Source organism: Rhinolophus hipposideros, assembly GCF_964194185.1.
Source record: "Rhinolophus hipposideros genome assembly, chromosome: 11".
Taxonomy (NCBI): Eukaryota; Metazoa; Chordata; class Mammalia; order Chiroptera; family Rhinolophidae; genus Rhinolophus; species Rhinolophus hipposideros.
In genome coordinates, this window is record NC_138057.1 from 50,843,778 (window position 1) to 50,857,953 (window position 14,176).

General features: G+C 38.3%; 1 protein-coding gene across 6 annotated transcripts in view; it reads left to right on the forward strand.

Moving 5' to 3' along the window:
• Positions 1 to 429: 429 nt before the first annotated feature.
• UBAP1 (ubiquitin associated protein 1) overlaps positions 430 to 14,176 on the forward strand; it is a 53,668-nt gene continuing 39,921 nt past the window's right edge. For 2 of the 6 annotated variants that reach the window (XM_081066125.1, XM_081066129.1), the window contains exons 1-2: positions 430 to 649; positions 13,511 to 13,587. The gene's annotated coding sequence lies outside the window, so the exon portion shown is untranslated. The remainder of the gene's footprint in view (positions 650 to 13,510; positions 13,588 to 14,176) is intronic. The other 4 variants (XM_081066124.1, XM_081066128.1, XM_081066127.1 and 1 more) reach the window with 3 other exon arrangements.

Genomic DNA, 14,176 nt, shown 5'->3' on the forward strand with positions numbered 1-14,176 from the left:
AGCCAGCCATCCTGATTCCCAAGGAGGTCTCCTTGATAAGTCTGTGCGTCCCTCCGCGTTTCAAAGCTCTCATGTTCCCGCCAGATAGATGTCTACTGCGCCAATCTTCCAGTAGTGTATTAAGACTCCTTGACCCGAACTCATTTTTTCCATATCCCATCTGCCCTCCGCCCCTTCAACTCTGGTCCCCTCACTCCGAGTCTCCTACCTGAATCCGCTTCTCCACCCCCTATACCTTACCCTCTCAGTGACCTTCTCCTTTCCTCCCTCCGTTTGGGTCAGCAGGGTCCACTGGTTCCAATTGCAACGCTTCACGCCGCAGAAGTTGCCCCGCACTACCGAAGACGTTAGGTACATCACTGTCGGCTCCTCCCATTGACCGGGGGCGGGGGGAAGCGCGGCGCCATGACGTCAGACGCCCAAAGGGGCGGAGCGGTGAGGGGAAGGAGGTGGGAAGTAGGACTTCAATATGGCGGCTGTGATACTGGCGGTGGCTACGGAGACGGTCTGGCCCGGGGCGGGCAGAGTTGAAGGTGGTGGCGTTCGCTCTCCCTAGGGGCCGTCAGGAGCTCAGCGAGGACCGAGCCTGGGAGGTTGGCCGGTGCCAGCACCTTTTGGCTTCTGGGACGGCGGCGGCAGCGGCGTTCAGGTGAGGGGGCCTCCTTCTGGGAGAGAGGGGCGGAGTTGGGGGGAGGGGACCGGTACTGGGAGAAGGATGGGGGAGGGAACCAGGGCAAGAGGCTAAGAGGCCCAGCTGGATGAAAGGAGCTGCAGCTGAGGGAGTGGGAGAGCGAAGGGGCCAGATATCCGGGACTTGGGGAGGATTCAGGGAGAAAGGTCGGAGTGAGGAGACCAGAGTTGAAGGGGCCGGGGGCAGATGGGATGTGGGAAAATGAGTTCGGATTAAGGGGACTAATATACTACTGGAAGATAGGCGCAGTAAGACATCTATTTGGCTGGAGTGAAAGCTCGGTGGGAATTAGAGGATATCAGGAAGGGGGATCCAGGTTTCAATAAAGAAGGTGAGTGATGGGGAGTTGAGGGTGAACTGGGGACGTGAGGTGCAGATTTAGTTCTCCCTGAGGTGATGAGATTTGGGAGAAGGGGAGGAGACCAGACCCTGGGTGAGTGATCTTTGGGGATCTTTGGGGATATCTTTGACATTGTCTGGTCTTCTCCACGTATGTTTATCTTGCCTCTTTTGTTGTTTCTTGGGTGGTGACTTACCTGTATAGTACACCTGGGCCTCAGAAACAGCCCCAAATCTTTCTTGTGGAACATCAAGTTAAGGTTCATTTATTTGATCTGTATCAGTGATCTCTGGCCTTTGTGTTGTGGCCACATGTACTGGTTTCTAGACTAGTCTCTTAAAAGAATAGCTGGGCATAAAAATATATTTTATATTAAATTAAAATTTTTGAGAGTTTTTAGACACCAGGAAGTGTTGCAAAACCAGAGTTGGTAATTTAGTTAACTATCAAATATATTCTGTTCTAACTCCGCTTACTAGTTCTTTCTCTCTTTCCTCAGTTCTGTATTATATTAGTATTTGAGAATTTGGATAGATATGATGAGTTTCTATTTAGAATGTTGTTAGATTTGATGGTGGGAAAAACAGGGCACTTTTTAGTCTTTAGTGATAGCTAGCATTTTCCAGTTAATGTCTCAAACTTGTTAAACAGAAAGTTTCTGTATTATTTTATAACAAAGACTGTAAAATGTCCAAAGCCTAAAAGAATTACATTGTCTGCATTTACTTATTTTTAATTGGAAACTTACAAACTAATTTTTTGTTTCTAATCTTTCCTACTCGTATTGATTCAGTATTTATTGAATGCTTATTGTGAGTTGCAGTTAATGAGTCATAATTATGGAAATGGGAATATTAATGTTTCTTTAGTGAGCATCTCTATCACTGTAAAGCAAATAACTTGCTATGGCCTCATTGGAAGATAAAGTATTATTTTAGAAGTGAAGACAAAGAAGAAAATTAAAGTATGGACTATAAGAATGTCCTGAATTTTTCTTTTGTTTCATATTTAACTCAGTACCTCGTCATTACACATTTTATATATATCTGAAAGATGTTTTCATTTTGATTTTAAAGAAGACAGTGACAGTATCCTGATGTAATAAGTCTGTAGATAATTATCATCAGTGGTTGTTCGTTCACATTTCTTGGACTGGCAAATGTCACTTTATTTCATATCTTTTATGTCTTGACTATAGTAAGGTATTTAAAATAAGATTCCTGAAGTTTACTTCAGTGACTAAAATTCTCTTAAGTATTTTCAGAATTATAAATGTATTTTAATTAGCCCAGAGTGTAGATTACAAATTTTTCCTCTTCTCTAAGTATATTATTGAATGTTTTGAGGTTTTTCACTTGTAGATTATTTTAAACATAAACTTTTCCCCCACAGACTAACAAAAACCCAACCGTCAGTTCATTAATCATGTAATTTTCTTTATACAATCTTAGTAAATGCAAAAGGTATTACTTAGTACCTTAAAGTGTTAAATAAACTTTTTCTTAGACTCAAAAAAAGCTTTAACCTTAGAAATCAACTGGGTTTAGTTTTCCATATAGCACGTTCTATATCCCTGGTTCTATATCATGAAGTGAAAGTCTATCTTTTTCCCCAGAATTTAATTTCTTATGGGAAAGATTCTTTCATTTCAGTTAAAGAAGTAAGGAGGTTATTACTCTTCTAACCTGTAGTCAGGCACAATATCTTGTAAGAGTAATTTGAGTGTAAGAGTAAAATTTTCCTATGAATTGAGAGTTATTTCAGGCTTTAAAAATTTTAGGTGAGGGTAGCAAGATTTACAAAGGGAAAGGTGCTAATACTGAGCCTGTGCTAATGAGCTAGGCATTGTTAAGCATTTACATAATCTCACTTAATCTTTACAATTTGATTAGGTAGGCAGGTTGTGATATGCACGCTTTTTTTAAAAAAAAGATTTTATTGGGGAAGGGGAACAGGGCTTTATTGGGGAACAGTGTGTACTTCCAGGCCTTTTTTTCCCCCAAGTCAAGTTGTCCTTTCAATCTTAGTTGTGGAGGGTGCCATTCAGCTTCAAGTTGTTGTCCGTTCAGTCTTAGTTGTGGAGGGCGCAGCTCAGTTCCAGGTCTAATTGCGGTTTTCTAGTTGCAGGGGGCACAGCCCACCATCCTTTGTGGGACTCGGGGAGTTGAACTGGCAGTCTTGTGGTTAAGAGTCCACTGGCCCATGTGGGAATTGAACTGTCAGCCTTCGGAGTTAGGAGCATGGAGCTCTAACCACCTGAGCCACCGGGCTGGCCCCGTATGCAAACTTTTTAGGTGTTGAGGAAGTTGAGTAATTTAACTAAGGCTACAGCTATAAAATGATAGAGTCTGAATTTGAGCTCAGATTTGTCCAAATTTAATGCCCATGCTTCATCTGTTACACCATTTTGCTCCTGTAAGGTGGTCACACGGCCATTCTAATTCCCATCAAATAAATCTAAGTATGAGCACTAGTTTTAAAGTAATGCCATTTTAAATTACTTGTTCTCATTGACATAGTAGTGTTTCTGGAATGATAAATAGTTCATTAAAATTTTAGTCGATTAGGATGTCATGAGTATTCTAGGAGGAAATGAATACCTGAATATTTTGTACTTAACAAAATAAACTGGAGAAACTGGATAAGGGACTAAAAGTTTTATTTGTATTACTGAGTCAGGTTGGACTCAGTTCACTAAGGGCCAAAATTTGTTTGGCAGTAATCTGAATGTGTTCTCAGAATTCTAGATTGGTCATTATCAGTTGCTTAAAGCTTACCAAACACTTCCAGTATTTCAATCACTCACTGAATTGGTAAATGTGAATATTGTGGTTGCTGAGTCAAGCCAGCAAGTGTGTGTTTTGGTTGCTTCACTTCCCCAACACTTGATACTGTCAGACTTTTAAATTGTTTTTAATCTAGTGGGTTTGAAATGATATCTGTTGTGTTTTTATTTGCAATTCCTGAAGTTGAGCATCTTTTCATATGTTCATTGTTCATTTGTGCTTCTGTGAAGTGTATATTCAAGTTCTGTGCCTATTTTTATTTTGAGTTTCTCTTTTTCTGATTGATTTTTGAGTTCTTTATATATTTTGTATACTAAAATTAGTTAATTTATGGGATGCAAATATCCTCTCCCAATTTGTGACCTGTCTTTTTATATCTAAATAGTCTTTCCGTGAGAAAAGTTCACAATTTTAATAAATTGAATTTTTCACTCTTTTTTTTCATGGTTTGTGCTTTTTGTATCAAGGAAATCCTTCTCTTCTGCTATTTTAATATAATAGTATATCGATCTATAATGTGCCAGATTAATGTGGCATTGAATCTGACAGTTCCAATATTTGCTTGATTAGAAAGGCAAACTTCTCAGGAGTTGCATTCCTGTTGTCTTTGGAGTTATAGGACTAGAGAGTTTTCAAAGCATCTTGAATTGTGCCTTACACACAGGTTACATATATTTTCCAAAACTGGGAAACCAACAGATTTATGATTGAAGTGTACATTTTACTAAATGTTAATAATCTGATTTTACAATGAGAAACTTTCTTGTGTGGACAGTATTCGATAACAATTCATAATGAGTCACTCGGTTTAAGCAGTTAGCGTTTCTACTAAAATACGTTCAGAACGATTTTTTGATGTCTAGTTCTTAGAGTGTTGCGTTTATCAAGAATAACTGGATTGTGAAAAGGCTGGTGTGAAAACAATTTGGAAGTTTTTTGTTACATAGGTTAAAATTCTGTGGAATGTAATTACATGGTCAAGTGAAAAAAAGACAAATATGTAAATTTTCATAGTTAAATAACAGCTTCTTTATGTATTTTTTTTAAGAATGAGTATCACATGTTTATTTGAATTCCATTAGATACATTTAGAAGAATGACGCAACTGTTATTAATACTGGAGAAATTACATCTATTTAAAGTCATTATGAACATTTCAAAGCAACTAGAACATAAGTGAGGAAGTATATAGCTTTTCTGTTTCTTTGTTTTTAAACTTTTTGCCCAATTTCTTGGACTTGTGTGGCTCCTATCCATCATTAGACCCTTATCTCTTAAGATCTGTCTATTATATCCATCCATCTATCTATCTGTCTATCTATCTTGGGTCATTTGATTTTCTCTGTTGTGTATTAAAGCCTGTTAAAAACTTTTTTTTTTTCTATAAGAAGACTAGGGACTTCCTTGACTTTAGGAAGTGTTCTGAGAAGTTAAATGTTTGATCCTGGCAAAGATCATGTAATATAAAACATCTACCAGACATCATGCTGCAAATAGTGTATAGTGTTATTTGTAAAAGGTATGTCCCTAGGTCTTTGAGATCTTGCATTACTACCATAGTTTAGAATGTCCCTTATAGCATATAGAAGAGTATAATGTAAACATTTTTGTTACCATTGGATTTGATGGGTAAATAGAGCAACAAAGGTAGAGATCTGATGTTAAACTTACTCTTCAGCTACCCTCAACTCCCAGTCTTCTGATTATTACCACTGGCTGGCCTATCCCTAGCCTCCGTTAACAGCCCAGTGGAGACTCAGGGTCCGGCTGGCTTGGCTTATCTTGTACTGCGTCTCGTCATCATGGTCTTGGTCCCAAGCAGGGTTTGTATCCTTCTCATTTCTCCCCTTATTGGTGACCATGGAATCTTTTTAATCCTAACATCTTCCTATAGTTTGCAGTGTTAACATTTCCTTCTATAATTTGGTTAGGGAAGGAGATGAGCAGTAACTTCTTTTGCTGGGTTATACTTTATACTACTCTTTATCAGATAAGCGATTCCTTTCATGGGTGGGTTTCAAAGTCAAATGTCAGCCAAATTACAAATTATTATATGGAGTGGATTTTAGGGGTAGCTTGTGAATTCTCAAAATTGGAAATGTTTAATTTCTTCCATAAAAGGTTACTCTCTTTTCAAGTCATTCTAACAACAGGAAATAAATCAGCCTACCACAAATTTTGTTCTGGACATACTTTAAAAATCACCAAAAGTCTTGAAGTGTTTATATCCTGTCCATCCCTTTTCTGGAACAGGAAATTCTAGCTTATTCAGAAACCTAGGTGTTTTACATAAGCAGAATTCCAAGATAACTAAACATTTCCTCTTTGAGGGCCTATATTAAACAAAATTGTTAGATTACTAAATGAGAATCTTACAAATGTACCTTCCATACCGCAGTCAGTAATAAGATGTGTAGGGCTTATTGCAGCTGTGTCTAGGATACTGTACTTTTTGAGTTGGGTCTTTGTAAAAAAACAACGTTTTTGGTGTGTATTACTGGCAGTATGCTTAGTGAAAGAGTGTACATATTAGGGTAACGGAGTCTTACTTAGTATTGTAAGAAGTTAGTTTTGGGCTCAGTGCTAGTTTGAGATGTTTGAGATCTGCCCTGTTCAATACAGTAGCCACACAGACAGTGTAGATCATCATACGAATTTCTGTTGGACAATGATTTTCTAGATCAGTGATTCTCAAATTTTAGTGTGCATATAGATTACCTGGGGATCTTGGTAAAATGTAGGTTTTGAGTCAGTCGTTCTGGGTAGACTTGAGATTGTGCATTTCTAGACAAGCTTCTAGGTTATGTTGATGGTCCATAGACCATACTTGGAATAGTAAGGTTCTGAATTTACTAAAACATGTAGTTTGATTTGGGATTCTTTTTTACTTTAATTTATTATAAGCTTTTTGATTAGTGTCTTTTGCTGTGAGAGATTGTATTATAACAGGACAGTGAATTGAAAGATCTAAAGTTCTGGTTCTGGTTTTCCATTTAAAAACTGAGCATCTCTTTCAGCCTTGAACTTGTTAATGTATAAGAGGAGGATAGTAATAACTGCTTATATCTCATAGCATGTGAAGTTCAGATAAGATGCTTTATGTGATAGTATTTTGAAAACTACATGAGGCTTTACATATAGTTTTGAAAACTATAGTTTTCAACATTCATTAGAAACATGATACTTTATTTTCACTGTCAGCTAATAGACTTATTTACTAAAGCTAATGTATTGCATTTTATTCAGAAATTGTCAGAAACTTTCATTTCTTCATTTATGCTTAATGTTTGTCTCTCTCCGTTAGAATTAATTTTAATGAAGGATTTTGTCATGTTACTGCTGCCACTTAGAACAGTACCAAGCAATAATAAAGGTACACATTAAACAAATGTTGAATGAATGAAGCATGAAGCCTGAGACATTTCTTTTTTTGTGACCAGGCAGGGATAGTTTTTCATAAACAGCAAAATTTGGGAATGAGATTTAAGTGGGGGGAAACAAGGAAGTAGTAATTATTTAGCTAGTTTTTCCACTGGGGGGAAAAAAAAGGAAGCCAGATAATATACCTCTTCTCTTAGAATTCTATATATATGTGTCTGTCGTGCTATACCTTTTTGACAGTGTTTTCAGTAATTGTGTACAATCTCTTGAATATCCGTTTGACAGTACTTAACAGTTAATATTTGCTATCTTATTTTTTTCTGAAATATTTTATTTTATTTTTATTTTTTATTTTTTAAAGATTTTTTTATTAGGGACGGGGAACAGGACTTTATGGGGGAATAGTGTGTACTTCCAGGACTTTTTCCAAGTCAAGTTGTTGTCTTTTCAATCTTAGTTGTGGAGGGTGCAGCTCAGCTCCAGGTCCAGTTGCCGTTGTTGGTTGCAGGGGGCCAGTCCACCATCCCTTGCAGGAGTCGAACTGGCAACTTTGTAGTTGAGAGGACGGGCTCCAGCCAACTGAGCCATCTGGCAGCTCAGCTCAAGGTGCCGTGTTCAATCTTAGTTGCGGGAGGCAGAGCCCACCATCCCTTGCTGGACTCGAGGAGTCGAACCGGCAACCTTGTGGTTGAGAGCCCACTGGCCCATGTGGGAATCAAACCGGCAGCCTTCAGAGCTGGGAGCATGGAGCTCTAACCACCTGAGCCACCGGGCCGGCCCCCAAATCAGCCAATTTAAAAGCTACTACAAAAGTCAAAAGAAATAAGTATTAAACTCAAACTACAAGGTGTGCTCAAAAATTACGGTGAATGTTGCTGCTGAGTGCCACTCAATGGAAAGGCAGGGATCTTCAATATGGGAAGCGACACGTCAAACCTTAGTAACGGTGTGTGACAAGTTTCAACTTGTTCAGTGCAGTCAACCGGGTGTGAGCTACGGTTGAGAAGGTGTGTTTTAAAGTGTGCCATAAATAATGGATCACGAACAACGCATTAACATGAAATGTGCAAACAATTTCATCCTCCATCATGACAACGCTCCATATCACACATTGCCTCTGGTATGGCAATTTCTGTCAAACAAAAATATTATCATGTGTCCTCATCTACCTTATTCACCGGATCTGGCACCGTGCAACTTCTGGCTCTTCCCCAATGTCAAAATGACCATAAAAATTATAAATTTTGAATCAATTCAGGATACCGAGGCAGCCACGAAAGCATAACTAAAGACACTCATGAAAGAGGACTTCCAGAACTGCTTCAGAAAGTGACAAGAGTGATGGGATAAGTGTATTCAAAGCAAGGGGGAACATTTTGAGGGGGATAAATGGCAATGTGTCTTTTACTGTAATAAATTCTTTTTTTATTTAAACATTCATCATACGTTTTGATCACACCTTGTACAATAAGTAGTTAGGAGATACACAACACAAAAAAATATGATATTAAGGAATTACTGTTAATGGTTGGGTATGATAACAGTATTGTGTTTATGAAGGAAAACGTCTTCATTAAAAAAATTACATGGGGGGTGGGGGGATCAAATATATGGTGATGGAAGGAGAACTGACTCTGGTGGTGAACACACAATGGGATTTATAGATGATGTAATACAGAATTGTACAACTGAAATTATGTAATTTCATTAACAATTGTCACCCCAATAAATTAAAAAATAAAAAAATTACATAATTAAGTATTCTCATGTGAAATTTCTGTAATTTAACTTTAAAATATTTCATGGCCGGGCCGGTGGCTCAGGCGGTTGGAGCTCCGTGTTCCCTAACTCCGAAGGCTGCCGGTTCCGATAAAATCTTTTAAAAAATGGCTGATATGCTATATTTGTTAAATATTTGGGTTTACTTGTGTGAGATTTGTTTTTTCCTTTCTGATATTTTCTTATTTCTGGTTATGAGCTCTTTTTTTCTTGTTAAAGATCTTGGAGCATTTCTTATAAATCTGGTTTAATGATGATGAAATCCTTTAGTTTTCGCTTGTGCAGGAAACTCTTTATCTCCTTCAAATCTGAATAACCTTGTTGGTTAAATTATACTAGTTAGTAGGTTCCTTTCTTTCAGTATTTTAATTATGTCCTGCCATTCCCTTCTGGCTTGTAAAGTTGCTGTTGATAAATCAGCTGATAGCCTATGGGCTATCAGCTTGTTTTCTCCTTGATTACTTCAAGATTATCTCTTTAACTTCCGACTTTTACCATTTTAATTATATACATTAGTGTGGGTCTTTTGGGGTTCATCTTGTTTGGAACTCTCAGTACTTCCTAGACCTGGATGTCTTTCTGCTTTCCCAGGTTAGGAAAGTTTTCAGTCATTGTTTCTTTGAAAAAAGCTTTCAGTTTCTTTCTCTCTTCTTCTGGGATTCCCTATAATGCGAATATTTGAGGGCATGTTGTTATCCCAGAGATCCCTCAGACTATTTTTTTAAAAATTTTTATTGGGGAATATTGGGTAACTGTTTTTCCAGGACTCATCAGCTACAAGTCTAGTCATTGTTTTCAATCTAGTTGTGGAGGGCACAGCTCACTGGCCCATGTGGGAATTGAACCAGCGACCTTGGTGTTATGAGCACTGCGCTCTAATCAACTGAGTCAACCGGCTACTCCCCGTTCTCTTTTTTAAAATTCTTTTTTTTTTTTGCTGTTCTGGTTGGTTGACTTCCACTAATCTGTCTTTCAGTTCACTGGTCTGTTCTTCTGTATTGGCTAATCTACTGTTGAGCCCTTCTAATGTATTTTTCATTTCAGTTATTGTATTCTTTAGGTCTGCTTGGTTCATTATTACACTTTCTAACTCTGTTGATGTTCTCCCTAAGTTCCTCTATTCCACTCTCAAGTTTGGTGAGCATCTTTGTGATCAATCATTTCTTTGAATTCTTTATCAAGCAAATTACTTATCCATTTCCGTAGGGCTTTTTCCTGGGGACTTTTCTTGTTCCTTCATTTAAGAGATACTCATTTTTCATTTTGTTTGACTTTGTATGTTTGTTTATATGAATTAGACAAAACAGCTGTCTCTCCCAGTCTTGAGAAAGGGGGCCTCCGTGTAGGCTGTGTGTACCAGGTGTTTGGCAGGCTGCTAGGAGCTGAGTGGATGCCTAGGTGTCCAGGGCACGGGCCTGTCAAACCAGAGTGGTTCCGGGTGGAGAAGCCAGTTCTCTGTAGTAATACCCTGTTGATCCTGCTTGCTCCCTTTGTTCGGGGCTGAAATGGGCTTGGGTGATGCATCTGGGAACACGCTGTCAGCGACCTTGCAGTTAGGCCAGAGCACCTGGATAGAGGTACACCCCTCTCTGCCCCCATGGAAGTAGAGAGGGATGTAAATAACGCACTCATCCCTTCCCTCTGACCCCGGAGAAATCCCACAGTCCCTGGAGAGCTCCCATGGCTCCTCAGCCAACTTATACAATCTTTTTTGTTGTTGTATAGGAAGTGGTCTTGTGTATAAACAACCTCTGTGTAGGCTTTATGTGTTGGGTAGTTTTCGGAAGTAGGTTAGAGCTAGGCAGGTGCTTATAGTGCTTGGGGCACTGGCTTGCTGGGCTAGAGTGGCTCTCCCGCTGGGAGGTGTGTGGTGATGCCTGGTTGTTCCTGCTTTCTTCTTTTGTATGGTAATGTAACTGGGAATGTGCTGGTGATCTTACAGGTAGGCCAAAGTACCTTAGCAGAGCTCCTGCCACACTATGGAAGTAGAGGTGGATGTGAACAGTCGCTCTTAAGGGCTCCTCCTATCCAGAGTGTTCCTGCAGCTCCAGGAGGGCTCCCATGGTTTCCCAGCCTTCTCTGTTTGGTCTCTTTTTCTTGCTTGTTCAGAAGCTGTTCATTCAGTCCTCAGTTGTCTCACAGGAATAAGTGCTCTCTATATATGTGTACATTTAAGTGTGCTCATGGGTGGGACGAGGTCATATTGTCTTCCTATGTATGCCGCTGTCATCTTGGACCTCCTAAAATCGTAGTCGGCATGCAATAGTATATTAGTTTCTGGTGTATAATGTAGTGATTCAACATTTTTATAACTTATGATGTGATCACCACATTAGTCTAATAACCATCTTTCACCATGCCAAGTTATTACAATATTATTGACTATGTTCCCTTGCTGTATGTTACATCTCCGTGGCTTTTTTATTTTATAATTGAAACTTTGTACCTTTTATCCTCCTTTACTTTTTTCACCTGTAAATGTAAGAATGTCCAGTCCTGTAGAGAATTTTTATAAAAATTTATTTGAATTAAACAGAGGATAAACTAGAAGCAAGATCTCAACAGACTGATAAAAATGCTTTAGAGAATAACAGTTTGCAGGTTTTAAAAATGCATTTGAGATTAAGAAGGATAGTAAGGAAGATTACATGAAGGTGGGAGAAGGCAAGGTGGGATGAGAATGGGATTCTTATGAAGAGGCCCAAGAGAGCTCCCTTGCCCCATTCCATGGTTAAGTGATGTTATAGAGAAAAGACAGCTGCCAGTGAACCTGGAAGTAGACTCTCACCAGGCACCAAATCTGCTGGTACCTTGATCTTGGACTTCCCAGCCACCGGAACTGTGAGAAACACTTCCGTGTTGTTTATAAGCCACCTAGTTTGTGGTATTTTGTTATAGTAGGCTGAACAGTCTTCTTAGTTTTCAGTGTACAGGTTTTGCACATTTTTTGTCAGATATATCCCTAAATGTTTCATAATTTCTGGTGCTGTTACATAAATGGTGATTTTTAAATTTGCAATTTCTGATTGGTCATTGCATGTATATAAAAATGCAATTGATTATTACGAGGTGTGATAAATAAATATGGGGAATGTTTAAATTAAAAAAATGTATTACAGTAAAAGGTACATTGCTATTAAGCCCCCTCAGAACGCTGTCCCTCGCTTCGAACACACTATCTCATCGTACTTGCCACTTTCTGAAGCAGTTCTGGAATCCTCTTTCGTGAGTGTCTTTAGTTGTGCTGTCCTCGATGTCCTGAATCAATTCAAAACGTTTACCTTTTATGGTCATTTTGACTTTGGGGAAGAGCCAGCAGTCACATGGTGCCAGATCCAGTGAATAAGGTGGATGAAGACACATCATAATGTTTTTATTTGAGAGCAATTGCTGTACCAGAAGCAATGTGTGACATGGAGCATTGTCATGATGGAGGATGAAACTGTTCGCCCATTTCTCAGACTGTTTTCTCCGCACATCGTTTCTTAAACTCTCTAATATGCCCTTATAATACTCAGAGTTCACCATAGTGTTCCTGAGTACAAAATCAGCTCGCACAATTCCATCAAGGTCAAACAAAAAACACAATTAACATCACCTTGATGTTAGATTTTGATTGACATGCTTTTTCTGCATGAGGAGAACTGGGTGATTTCCATTAAGTACTCTGAACCTTGGTCTCAGGATCATAACTGTAGACCCAAGTTTTATCTCTCATGATAACATGTCTTAAAAATCTGGAATCTGAAGTGGCACGATTGCACAACTCCAACAAAACTGACAAATGCTGTTGTTTTTGTTCGAGGGTCAAACGCATGGAATAAATTTAGCATTCACTCGCCTCATGTTCAAATCTGTTGTTAAAATGCTTTGAATGAACTGTAAGAGATGTTCAGATCCTCAGAAATTTCCCTAATAGTCAGTTGCCTGCTTGATTGAATCATTTCCCTTACTCTTTCAACATTCTCTTGGGTTTTTTATGTTGAAGGATATCCTGATCTCTCCTAGTCTTCAGTCGATTCACAACCATTAAGAAATCGTGTGAATCACTTGTAAACCGTCTTCATGGTCACTGCAGTATCACCATAAACTAATTTTAACATTTTATGTGTTTCTTTAGGACTTTTTTGCAGTTGAAACAAAATTTTACGTTAATGCCTTGTTCGCGATCCATGATTTACTGCACACTTTAAAACACACCTTCTCTCAACCATAGCTCACACTTGATTGCACCGAACAAGTTGAAACTTGTCATGCACTGTTACTAAGGTTTGAAGCGCCGCTTCCCATATTGAAGATCCCTGCCTTTCTGTTGGATGGCACTTGGCAGCAGCATTCATCATATGTTTAGATCACACCTGGATGTGTTGATCTTATATTCTCCAACGTTGATAAATTCATGTATTAGTTCTAGTACGCTTTTGTAGATTCCACTAGATTATCTGCAGATCATACTGAATAAAGACAGCTGTTACTTGCTTTTTCCAATCTCGATGCCTTTTATTTCTTTTTTTGTCTTGTTGCACCGGCTAGGACCTCCAATACAATGTAATGAACGTGGACATCCTTGCCTTATTCCTGAACTTAAGAGAAAAGTCTTTTATCGTTAGGTAAGATGTTCACTGTTTTTTTTTATAGATGTTTTTTTATCAAGTTTACCTTAGTTTGCTGAAAGTATTTTGAGGATTGGGTATTGGATTTTGTCATGTGTTCTTTCTGTCTTGAGATAATCATGATTTTTCTCTTTTAGTTTTAATATGATGACATTGATTTTTTAAAAAAAGTTAATATATTTAGCCAATATATTCCTGGGAAAACCCCCACCTTGTCATGATATATTGTGCTTTGTATATATTGTTGGATTCGAGTGGTTAAAATTTTAAGAATTTTTGTATTTATGTTCATGAGGGATATTATTCTGTAGTTTTCTCTCTTTGTAATATCTTTGGCTGCTTTGGTATCAAGGTAATGTTTGTCTTAAAGAATGAGGGGAAGTAGTCCTTCCTCTAATGTTCTGGAAGCGTTTGTGTAAAATTGGTATTATTTCTTCCTTAAACATTTGATAGATTTCATCAGTAAAGCCATCTGGGCACTGAATTTTCTTTATGATAAATTTTTAACTACAAATTTAATTTCTTTAATAGATATAAGGTTATTGAGGCTATTTCTTTTTGGGTGAGCTTTCGTAGTTCCCCCTCC